The 13,097-nt window shown below is 39.8% G+C and overlaps 1 long non-coding RNA gene across 1 annotated transcript; it reads right to left on the bottom strand.

The window, feature by feature from the left end:
- Positions 1–8,633: 8,633 nt before the first annotated feature.
- Positions 8,634–11,463, bottom strand: LOC119870653. The gene is made up of 3 exons (XR_005353060.1): positions 11,396–11,463; positions 10,780–10,876; positions 8,634–8,936 (listed from the first exon to the last, which is right to left on the bottom strand). It is a non-coding gene; the product is annotated as an uncharacterized LOC119870653 (long non-coding RNA).
- Between the last annotated feature and the right edge of the window lie 1,634 nt (positions 11,464–13,097).

The following is a 13,097-nucleotide window of genomic DNA, read 5'->3' as shown; positions in this document are numbered from 1 at the left end:
ATCAAGCAGATTTTTGTTTCCCTTTCTTATAGAATGTGCTGGTTTAGCTTTTGTGTTCTCCAGTGTTAGCACAGCCCAAAGACTAAACAGCTTAGGGGCTATGAAAATTTGGATAGTTGTTCAGAGATTTTTTTCCCCCTCCTTTCTTAAATGGCACTGTTCTTAGTTCTGCTTTCTCAATAGTGTCTTCCTTCTCCTGGGAACTTTCTGTTCTTACTAGTAAACGGGGTGTATGAACTTGCCCAATCTTGCTCCGCAGTATCTGTCTGCATCACTCAGGAATTCAAAATTAGTGCACTGTGAGCAAGGCTTACATTCTAATAGTTTCACAAATATCAGACCAAATACAGAGTTTTTGGGTTTAGGAGGTACTTTCCAGCTTGATTTCCCTCCCTTAATATGAAATTCACAGGAAGGACTAATTTTAAAAATCCATTTTTTTTTTTGGACTTCTGGGTTGTGCATTGGTTAAGTGAATACATTACAGAACCACCAGGTATAAAAAGGAGCAAATAAATTCAGGAGGAAAGGAACAGCTCTTTCTAAGAGAAACCCTGTTTTATGATATTATGGAAAGAATAGACAAATGGTTTCAGAATTGTCCTCTAGAATAGGTATACTACTGGCTAATGATTGCAGAAATTTTAGAAAATGTGTCAGATTTCCAAATAACTGCATGAGGGCAAGATCCATCGGTCAGTGATAAATTTCTGATTGCAATGTCCACAAACTTTACGCTCAGAACTTCCTAACTCTGCTCTTCATCACTTTCTTGCTTTTTCTTTAATACTTTGACCTTCATTTCCCATTGAGGTAGCCACCGGAGATCCTCTACAGAAATACAAAACATAGGGTCCAGTGTACCGGGGACCCCTGATTGGCCTAGGACATTGAGGATGGTGACTCTTAGGGCTGGATGCTTCCAATTCTGATAGGCTCCCCTGACACTGCACTTTCTTAGTAATTCCACAGTTGTTGTTATTAAAAACACATTACCATAAGGTGATACTTCCATCATATTGGTTTTTCTTCTTACAACACGGTCTTAAAGATTTTAAGCAATATATTTAAAATACGGGTAGCTTAAGGAAGAATAAAAAAGGATCCATTTTACCGGGACTAGCAACAGAGATTTCTCTCTGTCCCCAGCTGATGGCATCAAGTACACAGCACAACCATGTTTAGATTCCTTGTGGAAGCAGTCTCCATCCTGAATGACAGACAACTTGTTGCTGCTCCTTGTCAGAGCATTGGAGTAGCTCTCTGGTAAAGGCCTTGGAGGAGCTAGTAAAGAATATCCACTAGGGTGGTTCCTAACTACATGAGAAGTTCTCTGTGAATCCTCTTTTGAGTTATAGAAGAGTGCTTCCCGGCCTGCCTATGGACTTATGTAGACCTGATCCAACAACTGACATTTATCTGGAGTAAAATGAGGAAAATAATAAAGTAGTGGCTTTTTTTTTCTTTGGAATTCATTTTGTTAATTTAAAGGCTCTCTTTTATTACAATTCTGCTCTCCTTATCTTTAGATGTTAAAATGTCTTTTTGTTTAAGAAACAATGATAAGGAGAATAAGTGGCAGGGTCTTCTGTTTATTTGTTTGTAATTACCATATTTGAAAAAAGCAAACCCTACTATTCCTTAAAGTTTTGTTTTAGCTTTAAGACTTCACTCGTACAGGGATCGCTACCAAAGAGGTAGTTTCCAACTAGACTTTTGAGGCGCAAGTCTTAAAGTTCACCATTCTGTTGGATCCTGAGTCTAGCCGGTAACCGAAAACATTTGCAAGCCCTTCTGATGTGCCTCCTGTTCTTTAAATAAATAAATAAATAAATAAATAACTTCACATCTCACCTTCCCCTAAAATATTATTTTCACATAAATACATTTTGCAGTGGTTTTTATTCTTGGAATCAAAGAGGTAGAGGGTGGGGCTCAGAATGGGAAGAGAAGGGGAAGACTCCCCTGGGGCTCATGTAGGGAGTTAAGCTGATGACAAATGTGGAGACCGAGTCACCATTCCAGCATTGTGGAGTCCAGAATTGCACTCATATGGTCCATGTGAAATAAATCATGAGGAATAAAAGTACCTGGCACTCATTCCAGATGAAACAAGGAGGGGCGCCTAGGGAGTGGGACCTGAGGCAGCCTCATTCGATGGGCGGGACCCACTGGTGGGATTGGGTCACCTGCCCCAGTGCTGGGAAGCTCCCGTAGCTGAGCTACAGGCTTTACCTGTCTGGTGGCTCAGGGAACCTGGAGTGCTTACTGAGGCTCTGTGTCTATCAAGTCTACCTTGAGAAAATCTGAAATAAGCTCAAGCAATACCAGAGCTGGAAGAAAAAGAATACTGATTTGCTACACGTAGTGTAGGAGTCTCAGGGAAGATTTAGTTGCTTTTCTGGGGAGAGTCTGTTTAGACACTTTCTGCCACTGGAAAGAACTGGAACACTAAACTCTTGTTTGATCCTGCCTTGCCTAGGGGGCTTTGGTGGGTAGAGAATATTAGTGAATGTTAGGTATCATTGTGTTCTCATGTAATTGCTATAAGTATCTAGGACTCAGAGACTGAAACAAACCACAGAGGTTGTATAGGGTGGTGATGGTTGTGGTGGGGAGGTGATCTAGGATTTCCCCTCAAGTGAGCAGCATTGTCATTTATCAATTGTTGGCGTTGCAGGAATGGGAGATAGATGAAGAAATCATTCACTCAGTTCCTTTTCCCATTAGTTACATATTAGTCCCAAGGGACATTAACTCTACTGAGTTTTTGGGTTATGCTTACATGAGTTCCCTTAGAAGTTCTCCTGGTGCATCATGCCTCACCAACAGGAAAACCAGGGCAGGGGGGCAGAAATTAGACTGGTATAAGTCAAATGTTTTTGGATAGCGGTTGCTCTAAGTTGTTTGGGGCACAAGCAGAGACATGGAAATTGTGGCCAAAGACCTCAGACATGTGTGAGGACAAAAGGGTCTGACATGGTGTCTAAGAAGTGTTTGATACAGCCTGTGCTTTGTACTCCTTAGACTCAGCTGTACTTCCTATATGTCGAACACATGGAAGATTTAAAGCCTCCATTTTTGTGGGAACAAGATTTTATCATTTATTCCTCAAAAGAGGAAGTCTAAGTTTAGTCAGTGATAGTGTTTTTTAAGGTGAAAGCCAAGTACAGCTCTGAGAAGACCTAAAGCAAGAGGTTTGGGGAAACAGACTACATTTCTTAAAGCTGTAGCTGGTCCTATGGCCCTAATGGATTTTCATCATCTTCTTGCTCACCAGCCATTCTAGAGTTCCCCTTTACTCAACTGTTACTGAACTGACCTGGATAATCTGCCTGATGGTTGACCCAGATCTTTATCCTCAAGAGATGTGAGCTCTAAGGTTGCCTTGCTTTTATTTAGGTTATGATGCCTGCAATTGTCCATTTGTCATTCTCACTGGGCATAGAATCAGAGTGGTTCCACATATCTCTCCTGGATTCTAAACATGCTATTCCCTGACCCATTGTGTAGAAGAAACCCTACAATTTCATCTTAATTATGGTTATTTCCATTGTAGTATAACTCCTTTATATGCATGGTAGTCCCCTGCTACATGATCTGGTGGTACTTATAGCTCCAAGTTGTATTATATCCTCTAGCTGATGGTTTCTTGCAAAGAACTATGGCTTCTAACCTAGCAGAGCCAATGCCTGTAGGAAGGAAAGCCTAGATTCTAAAAGTGGGTTACTAGGAGAGATGGTGAGAAGGCCCAATTCTACTTGTACTACTGAGTTTCAGGACTCATGTATTTTGGCTATTGAGGATATAGCTGTCCATATCTATCTTTGGTTGAGTGTGTCTATGACATTTTAGAGACAAGTATCCTAAAACCATAGGGCTTTGACCCTAAAATGGTCCCTTACCTGAATCTTTAGCAGATTACTATTTTGTTAAGCCAAATGCCTCAGAATGATGGATGCAGCACATGATAAGCACAAGAAATACTGTGTTCATGTGCCTATATCTCATATTCCCCTTACTGTTAAAGGTCCTTTGATCTAAGGCAATGTTATACAGGGTTCCATGTACATAATTCAGTATTCTCTAAGCTCTTGGTTTATGATGCTGGTAGGAGTACTAAAAAAAGAGAAGGCAAATACATACCTGGAATTGCTATCAATTCTGATAAAAATTGCCAGGGGAATTGATTTTACCCTACGTTTACACTAACAAGTTAACCTGTTACTGTTTTATGGATGCTAGCAAAAGACAGAAGACTCTAAGATCAGAGACAGACTTTTTACTCCCAGCACAACAAGTAGCATGAGGTAGGTCAGTTGTTCTGGGCTCGAAGGCTCACAGGAGTGTGATGGAAAGCCCAGATAGATACAGTAGATTTGGATCACAATTGAGGAATACTTAGCTTAGGAACCTATTGTTTTAAAGGAAGCAATAAACAAGCCTCTTGTTCTGGAAGGAGATATGTTTTCAAGATTGACTGCTGCAAATGCAACCTTGAAAAATGACCTGGGTAAGAGGTATGAGGGCCTTGGATTCTTGGCATACCCAGAAAGAATGTGCAGATGTTGCCCATCCTAACAGGGACAAATCCATGCTTCCTCCAAGGCAGAAGGGACCAATGTGATCAAGTTGCCACCAAGTAGTTTTAAGAAATGGGTTCATACTGAGGGCTCAGCATCCATCAGCACTGCCAAATTAGGCATTAATCCATAGTAGTAGCTCGATTGAGTTCTGTGAGAAGGAGCACAAGTATTGGGCAATGCTGAGTCTCCATTCATGGGCCCATTTTGCAACCATAATGGAGAAAGGAGGCTGACATCCATGGGACAAGTCATCTTCTCTGCTTGATGGTTAAATGCCACTGCTTGGTGGATACTCTCTATTGCGCATTAATGTGAGATGCAAAGACCCTTGTCATCTGTGCCTATTCACATTGGCAAAAAGGTACATATAAAGATGGCCGAAACTTCCAATCTTTTTCAGGCCTCACCATGGGTAGGCCTGACCTGCTTAACTCAGCAGATCCCCCTCAATAGAAAGTAGGGGGAAACTCCAAGTTTCCTTAACCAGCCATATTGGCTCAAGAAATAGCTTCCGTGTAAGGAGTGAATTTCCTTCTAGAAATCAGTGCCTATTTTTCCTGGAAACGCCATTTCAAATAGTCCAGTTCCATCTGAAGTCAAGCTGTTGTCCTCACTTCCATTCTGTGACGTTCTTTCCCGACACCCAGTAGGTCAGACGAACCACTTTTTTGATTTAGAGATATTTACATCCTTTGTATTAAACTTATTTTGAAGGGGTTGCCTTGTTGGACGACTGTGTTCTTTTTCCTCCAGAGAGAAGGGGAGAAATGTACTTAGAAAGTAATGAATGTTTACATCAATTTGCAAATCCCTGTACATAGAGATATATTTTTTAAGTGTGAATGTAACAACATACTGTGAACTCCATCTTGGTTACAGACGCAGCTCCTTCGGTCAATTATCCAAATAAAACCCGTTCTGAAAACAAAAACAAAAACAAAAAAAACTCCTCACATTTGTGCTGAACCTCTTGATCATCCACCAGCCCCTCAATCAATGGGGGCCAAACGTGATGGGGGAGTTGGCATTTTCTTCAGTTTTAGACTTTTCCTTTACTAGCATGGTAAGTGATCAAAGGCTTAAATCTTTCATGATTGTCTTGACCCTTTGTGGCTTGTTGCTTTAGTTGGTTACTTCAATACCTGGAGCTCTGCTCTCTCTTCTAGCAACTGAGATCCCGACACCTTCCAAAGCCAGCATTTCCCCACCATCCACGAGTTCAGGCTTATGCTTACTTTAAACCACTTTTGACAAAAATCTTTCTGTCCTGCCACCTACAACATGTATCAGTCAAGAAAACAAAAGCTACTCAAGGTCATCTCAAGTACGAAGGGATAGAGTACAGAAAATTCAATTCCAAGATAAGATTGTGAAGGGTTGGAGGAGTCCAGCCACAGCTAACTTTTAGGAAACCGGGCATTCCAGGAACTGTGGGCAGTCACCATGGATCATCTCAGGTGCCTGCAGCACCAAAGCGAGTGATTTGCAGGAGGATTTTTGGAGAAGCTGAGAAACTTCCCATTTGCCATCTTTCAAAGCCATGCCTCACCATAGCTGCTAGAGCGACAATGGCCTCTTTATCTCCTGCCTCCAAGATCTTATATGGTATCTCTCAGTGGTAGAAAGTAAACTTGCCAAGGGAGACACTGCAAATGTAGTCTTTGGGCTTCCAGATTCTGGGATATTGGGAGAACCTAGAAGGAATAGGACTGGTATTTGTATACCAGCAGACAGTCTACGGACAAAGCATATTATTTTAGGACTGTGTCTCTTTCTCCTGTTTCAGGACTGCTGTTGCTGTCTCTGTGTCCCTAACATCAAGTACACTGATCGAATGTAGATGCCCAATATGCTGGTATGCCTCTTAGTTCACTAGCTCTAAAAGGTCATATTCCTGAAACTTGATTTTTTTTCGGTCTTCATAACTACCGTGAGTAGTTGCTAGATAAATAGCTTTTTTTCTATTTTATTATTTCCAAGCATAAAGCTCAATTATGTTTTCTAATAAAAATGTTGTCTAGTCACTCTCAAAGGTCAAGCTTTATATCATAGTTACCTTTGCTATTTGTGTATTAATAAATAGAAAAACAGTAATGAATTATAACTGTCGACTGGATTAAAAATAGATTTTGTCTCATTGTGTTCTCAGTAAAAAATGCATAAAAATGCAATAACTCAAAAGTTACAATAGATCATTTTATTTTATAAAACACTTGCATGAATATTTTTTCATTTCTTGCAACCTTTCTTAGGGCCTTTTCTTTCTTACAGCCTTGTGAGGAAGGCAATATTGTTTTCCCCTTTTTATTGTTGAAACATGCTTTAAAAAGTTGAGATATGGGCAGCCTGGGGGGAGGGGGGGTGAGAGAGGGGGTGGGGAGGGGAGGGGGAGACTCAGTGGTTTAGCGCCTCCTTCAGCCCAGGGTGTGATCCTGGAGACCCAGGATCAAGTCCCCCATCAGGCTCCCTGCATGGAGCCTGCTTTATCCTCTGCCTGTTGTCTGTGCCTCTCTCTCTTTCTCTGTCTCTCATAAATAAATAAATAAATAAATAAATAAACAAACAAACAAACTATAGTTCTCATCTCTGTACCACCTGTCAATACTGCAACTTTTGTGAAGACTAGGTGTGGTGCAAAGAACACTGAACTAACAATCAAGAAACTTGGGTTACTGTTGCAACTTGATCACTAACCAACTTTTTATCTCAGTATCCTTGCCTTTCTGTCTTTCTGTTTGTCTTTCTTTCCTTCTCTTTCTCTCTTCTTTTCTTTCATATCTAAAATTGTAGGGTGGTGGTAGTAAACTAAACTTCACCTCTGTGTATCTTTTCTCTGTGGATTTAGCACTGCTCAGTATTTCAGGGAATGTTGAGGAGTTTTTCATGTCTTGGCAGTGAACTTGCCATAGAAAATTGTTGCTCACCATTATTTGTGTTTCTGGACACCCCGAAAGACCATCTTTCCCATCCCCTAACTAGTTGATGAGGCTTTGCAACACACTTCTGGCCAAGAAATGTAGATGAACAAATAAATGTGAGGTACTACTTCCAGAGCTAGCCTCTGAACCTCACATGCTCCCTTCCGTTCTTTCCTCCCTTCCTTCACACACACGCGCACATGCACGCACACACACACACAGAGATATTTCTGTTCTATATTAGCAGGTGTGTAAATACTAGATGAAAGAAATGCAAATTAAAACCACGGTGACATACCATTTGGGGGGGGCTATACATGAAAAATATTAAACAGACTGGCAATATGAAATATGGGGAAAAGGCCCTCTTATACTGCTAGTGGTAATATAATAGAAACATGATTTGGGAGGCCTCATTTGTCTGTATTCATCAAAATCAAAATAAAATATACTTTCTCCAACATTTGCTTTCTTGGATATACTGCTTGTCAGAATAAGACATGGAAAAGGAGGTTTATATACAGCAACACTTTCAGTATCAGAGAATTGGGAACTGTATGCACAGCAAGCAATAGAAAAAATGATTGACTATGACATTATCAGACACTAACAATTTAAAAGATGTGATACATTGTGGATGAAGATGGCCAATCTCCAAGACATAATGTTAAGTGAAAAATAAGTAGCTGGGCAGCCCTGGGGGCTCAGCGGTTTAGCGCTGCCTTCAGCCCAGGGTGTGATCCTGGAGACCCGGGATCGAGTTCTGCGTAGGGCTCCTGGCATGGAGCCTGTTTCTCCCTCTGCCTGTGTCTCTGCCTCTCTCTCTCTCTCCCTCTCTCTAATGAATAAATAAATAAAATCTTTTTTAAAAAAAGAAAAATAAGTAGCTGAATAATAGGTGAAGTGCCTGAGATTTATGTATATAGTGATATCTATATCTGTATCTGTGTACATAGATTGGCTATAAGTATATAGAAATATAGGTTTGGAAGAACATTCACACCATTGAAAACAATGGTCAAACATATGAAAGAACAAAGGATAAGTATGGTTTAGCAAAAGGATATTTTTAATATTTGCATATTTTTCACATTTAGGTACTGATATTTTTTAAATGAGTTATAGATTTTTTATAATTATTTATGTTCATATATTCCTTGTGAGCTTAAAATGGTAATGAGAACTACCAGTTGACTTGTTCTCATTGTTTGCACACAGAGAGGGGTGATGACTGTGTGTTGTTTCTTGGTAACTCCAGTAAGTCCTGGTCTACTGTTGTCAGGTCACCCTGAGAGGAAAGCTTTGATCTGTTATCCTGGCAATGTCACACTGGTTCTCTTGTGCTCCAACCTCACATGACACTCTGCCCGTGATCTTAAGTAGTGGCAGGAAGCCAGCTCGGTGTCACTCCATACTTCTCAGCAAAGACAAACTTTTGTGGTAAAAATAAACAAAGTGTACAGTGCATTCAGCATACGTCCTGGCTTATCTTGTAAAATCTCTGGGAGGCTATTGAGGCAAATCTTGAAACATCAGTAATCCCGACAGAAGTGACCCCTCTTGTTGAATAATGCCAAGTCTTGGCCACTTGCCTCTGGCTGTCTTTTTTTGGAACAGTTTTATCTATCTGCACCATATTTTCAGTCTGACAGGTTGCATGAGAAAGACACATGAATGGGATAATTTGGATAAGGCTCTAATGAAAATTTTCTTAAATTTAGCTATAGACACCCCCAAAATGATAGTCCCAGGTGGTATGCCTTGTCAATGGCTGCCTTAAACCTTGGTTTTTATGGCAGAGTTTTGATCATCCGTAAGCACACTAAAACATTGTAGGGACCTATATCCCATATATTATTTTTTCCACAGGGCTAATCTTATTAAGGTCATATTACTCCTTGGCTAATGATGTTTTGTCACTTTCCATGAAATCAATATCAGGTTGCCGTAGTTTTTTCTTTAAGTTTTTATTTTAGTTCCAGTTAGTTATTATACAGTGTTATGTTAGTTTCAGATGTACAACAGTGACTCAACACTCTATATATCACAGAGTGCTCATCATAACAGGTGTGCTCCTTAATCCCCATCATGTATTTCACCCATGCCCATACCCCAAGCTTTTGATTTTTCTGTATATTTGAAATTTTTCTTAATTAAAGGAGTTAGAAAAATATGATGGGCTAGGAGTAAGGGACTGTGAACACTAATGGGGAGCAAAATATTGCTAATATTCCTTAAAATCCCTGAGATAGTTGACCAGGAGAATGAATGGTGCATTCTCAAAGGACTTGGGTGATTAACTCAGGGTAGTGATTCTCAACTTTTATCATTTACAAACATGAGCATGGAAAATAATATTTGTATGGCATACTGGAGTAACAACTCAGGTTCCTACAGTTTTCTAACCAACTCTTTTGTTCTTGTGAACAATATCTAAATGTATTATCTTGAAGTGAATTCATGTTATGTGTAGTAGAGTCAAAATAAAGTAATGGCTACCTTCCCTAATGACTCATTTCCCTATAAAAGGCATACTTTACAAATGGGTAATTCATATTAGTGGCTTGTCAATAGCTTGGATTCCTCAGGCAGTTTCTCTATCACTCACATATTTAGGCACTGGTCAGTCTGGGAACCATGGAGTATGAATAATGATATTCAAAACTTCTAGTGGAGGCAGGATAATAAGTTCTAAGTTATAATGTAACTGCTGGATCAGAACATCAGCATCCAATATTATTCTTCCTGGCTGGTAGTCTACTCTGTACTTAGTAAAAGAATCTCTTACCCTATGTGGTCATTGAATCAATGAGAAGGTTTGCACATCCATGGCATGCTACTTGCCACTCCGCCAGCCAGCATGTGTGGCAGACATTGCTAGTTTGCTAGTTGTACCTACTTCTCTCCAACCCAACCCAGATATACCCTCAGCATCCTTTCCAAAAGATGTCCTGAGGCAACCACCAACAATCAGAGGAGGCATGTGAGATTCGTTTGGTAATATGGCTATATTACAATACGATAACATAAGTATTACATTATAGGTTGAATTCTGTTTCCTTCAAAAATAGACATATTGAAGTCCTAACCCTTCACACCTCAGAATATAACTGTATTTGGAGATAGAGTCTTTAAAGAGGTAATTAAATTAAAATGAGGCCATTAGTTATGCCCTCATCCAACATGGCTGTTGTCCTTATCAGAGTAAATTTGGACACAAACACGTACAGAGGGAAGATGATGTGAAGACACAGATAAAGTGACTGACAATTTACCAGCCAAGGAGCGAAGCCTGTCACGGAGCTTCCCCTGTTGACCTCATAAGAAACCAACTCCACAGACACCTTGATCTCAGACTTCCAGGCTCCAGAACTGTGAGAAAATAAAATTCTGTTGTTTAAGCACCCCATCTGTGTCACTTTGTTACTACAGTCCTAGCAAACAAATACCAGTCTCATAAATAGAATAGAAGGATGTGGTGGGGGTGATTAAGAAGCTTCTTGACTTTTATAACAATAGAAAAGACTCTTAGCAATTTGCTGGTACACTCTTAATATTATTCTTTTATATTGAACTATGAGCTATTGACATCCCCCACTCTTATCTGGCTTGTGGTTGTTAGTTCCAGTATTATAGAGTAAGGACTCTGTAAAAAGGAAAAAAATCTTAGGTATATCATAAAATACTAGAACAGACTTGGAAGTTATAAATTAAATTTGTATTAGGAGGAATGTAGCAGTAGGAAATGGCTGTATAGTAATAATATATAATATAGCAATCATGCTCTCCAAAGATGTCCATATCCTAAGCCCCAGAACCTGTGAATATATTATATCACATGGCAAACAAGAATGAAGGTTGTAATTGGAATTAGGTTGTTCATTAGCTGACCTTAAATAGGAAGATGTTCCTGGAGTATCTGGGTAGGTCCAATGTAACCACAAGGGTCCTTTAAAGTGAAAGAGGGAGGCAAAAGAGGAGCTCAGAGTGATGCAGCATAAAAAACTCAACTCATCAGTGCTTGCTTTGCAACTGGAGAAAGGGCTCACCAGCCATGAAATATAGGCAGTCTCTAGCAGATGGAAAAGGCAAGCGAATAGATTCTCTCCTAGATCTTCCAGATGGGAATGCAGTCTGGCCAACACTTTAACCCCAGTGAGACTCATGTCAGACACCTGACCTACAGCACTGTACGGTAGTATAGTTGTGTTGTTTCTAAGCTGCCAAATATGAGGTAATTGGTTATGGCAACAATATGAAACTAATAAAATTTCCAAGGATTGAATATATTTGCAACACTCATTTTGGAAACATACAGTGGAAACAGATTTGCTCTTGGAATCATTGTATTTTTTTTTTAAGATCAGTGCATAATGGATTATTTCTGCTCCTTATCTTTATCTTCATTCAACTCTGCTCTTCTACCTTTTCCCCTCATCCTGCACTTTCTGTTCCTCCACACCAAAAAGCACCAGCAAAAATGCTTGATCTCCATATTTGTTTTAATGGCATTATCTTTATCCAATCATCTACATTTAAAACTCTGAAAACAACTTTGACTCCTTTCTCCCCTTCCCCATCTTACATCTTGTTAGTTTTCATAGTCAGTAGATCTATCCCCATGTGTTTTTTCCTTACTTCCCTTCCTTTTCATTCCTACCACAATGTTTCTGCTTTCTGCCCTTGACTCCTCATGCTTATCCAAATTTCCTAACTGATCTCACAGCTGTCAGTGCCTACATGCACCCATTCTTCCACTCACTATTGCCAGAATAATCTTCACATGCCTATCTCCTTTCCTCAAGGTTGTTTTCCAAGGTCCTCTACAGCGAGGTCCTCGCCTCTCCAGTATCCTCCTGCACCATCACTCATTAATCCACCTACACATGCCTTGGGTGCCAGGCCAGAGGTTCTCAACTGTGATGCACAGGAGAGTCACATGAGTAGCTTTCAAAAAACACTGATTCCCTGGCTCCATTAACCAGAATCTCTAGGTGTGGGCCCTGGGAAATGGATATCTTTTAAAGCTCTCCAGATGATAATAATGTCCTGCCCAGACTGAGATCCAGTGCCTTAAGGTGGTTCTCACACATGGTGTATATTAGAATCACCCAGAAGGCTGGTTAAAGCACAGGTTACTGGGTTCTAGCCCAAGGGTTTCAGATTCAGTAGGACTGGAGTGAAACCTGAGAATTTTTCCTTTTTTTAAAATTTGAGACATAATCCACATACAATAGTAATCCTTTTAAAGTACACAATTCAATGGTTTATGGTATATTCACAAAGTTTCACAACCATTGCTACTACTTCTAGAACATTTTCATCACCCTAAAAGAAGCCCATTAGCAGACACTTCTCATTCCCTCCTCATCCCAGTCTCTAGAAACCACTAATCTAATTTCTGTTTCTATGAATTTGCCTCTTTCAGACATTTCATAGAAATGGAATCATACAGTATGTGGTCTTTTGTGACTGGCTTCTTTCACTTAACACTATTTTTAAGGTTCATCCATGTTGTAATATATTTTAGTATTTTGTTTATTTTATGGTAAAATATTTCACTGCATGCAACACATTTTATTTACCTATATCC

This window comes from Canis lupus, chromosome 1 (assembly GCF_011100685.1).
Source record: "Canis lupus familiaris isolate Mischka breed German Shepherd chromosome 1, alternate assembly UU_Cfam_GSD_1.0, whole genome shotgun sequence".
Taxonomy (NCBI): domain Eukaryota; kingdom Metazoa; phylum Chordata; class Mammalia; order Carnivora; family Canidae; genus Canis; species Canis lupus.
The sequence above is the reverse complement of the archived record's forward strand: the minus strand, read 5'-3'. Positions and strand labels throughout refer to the sequence as shown.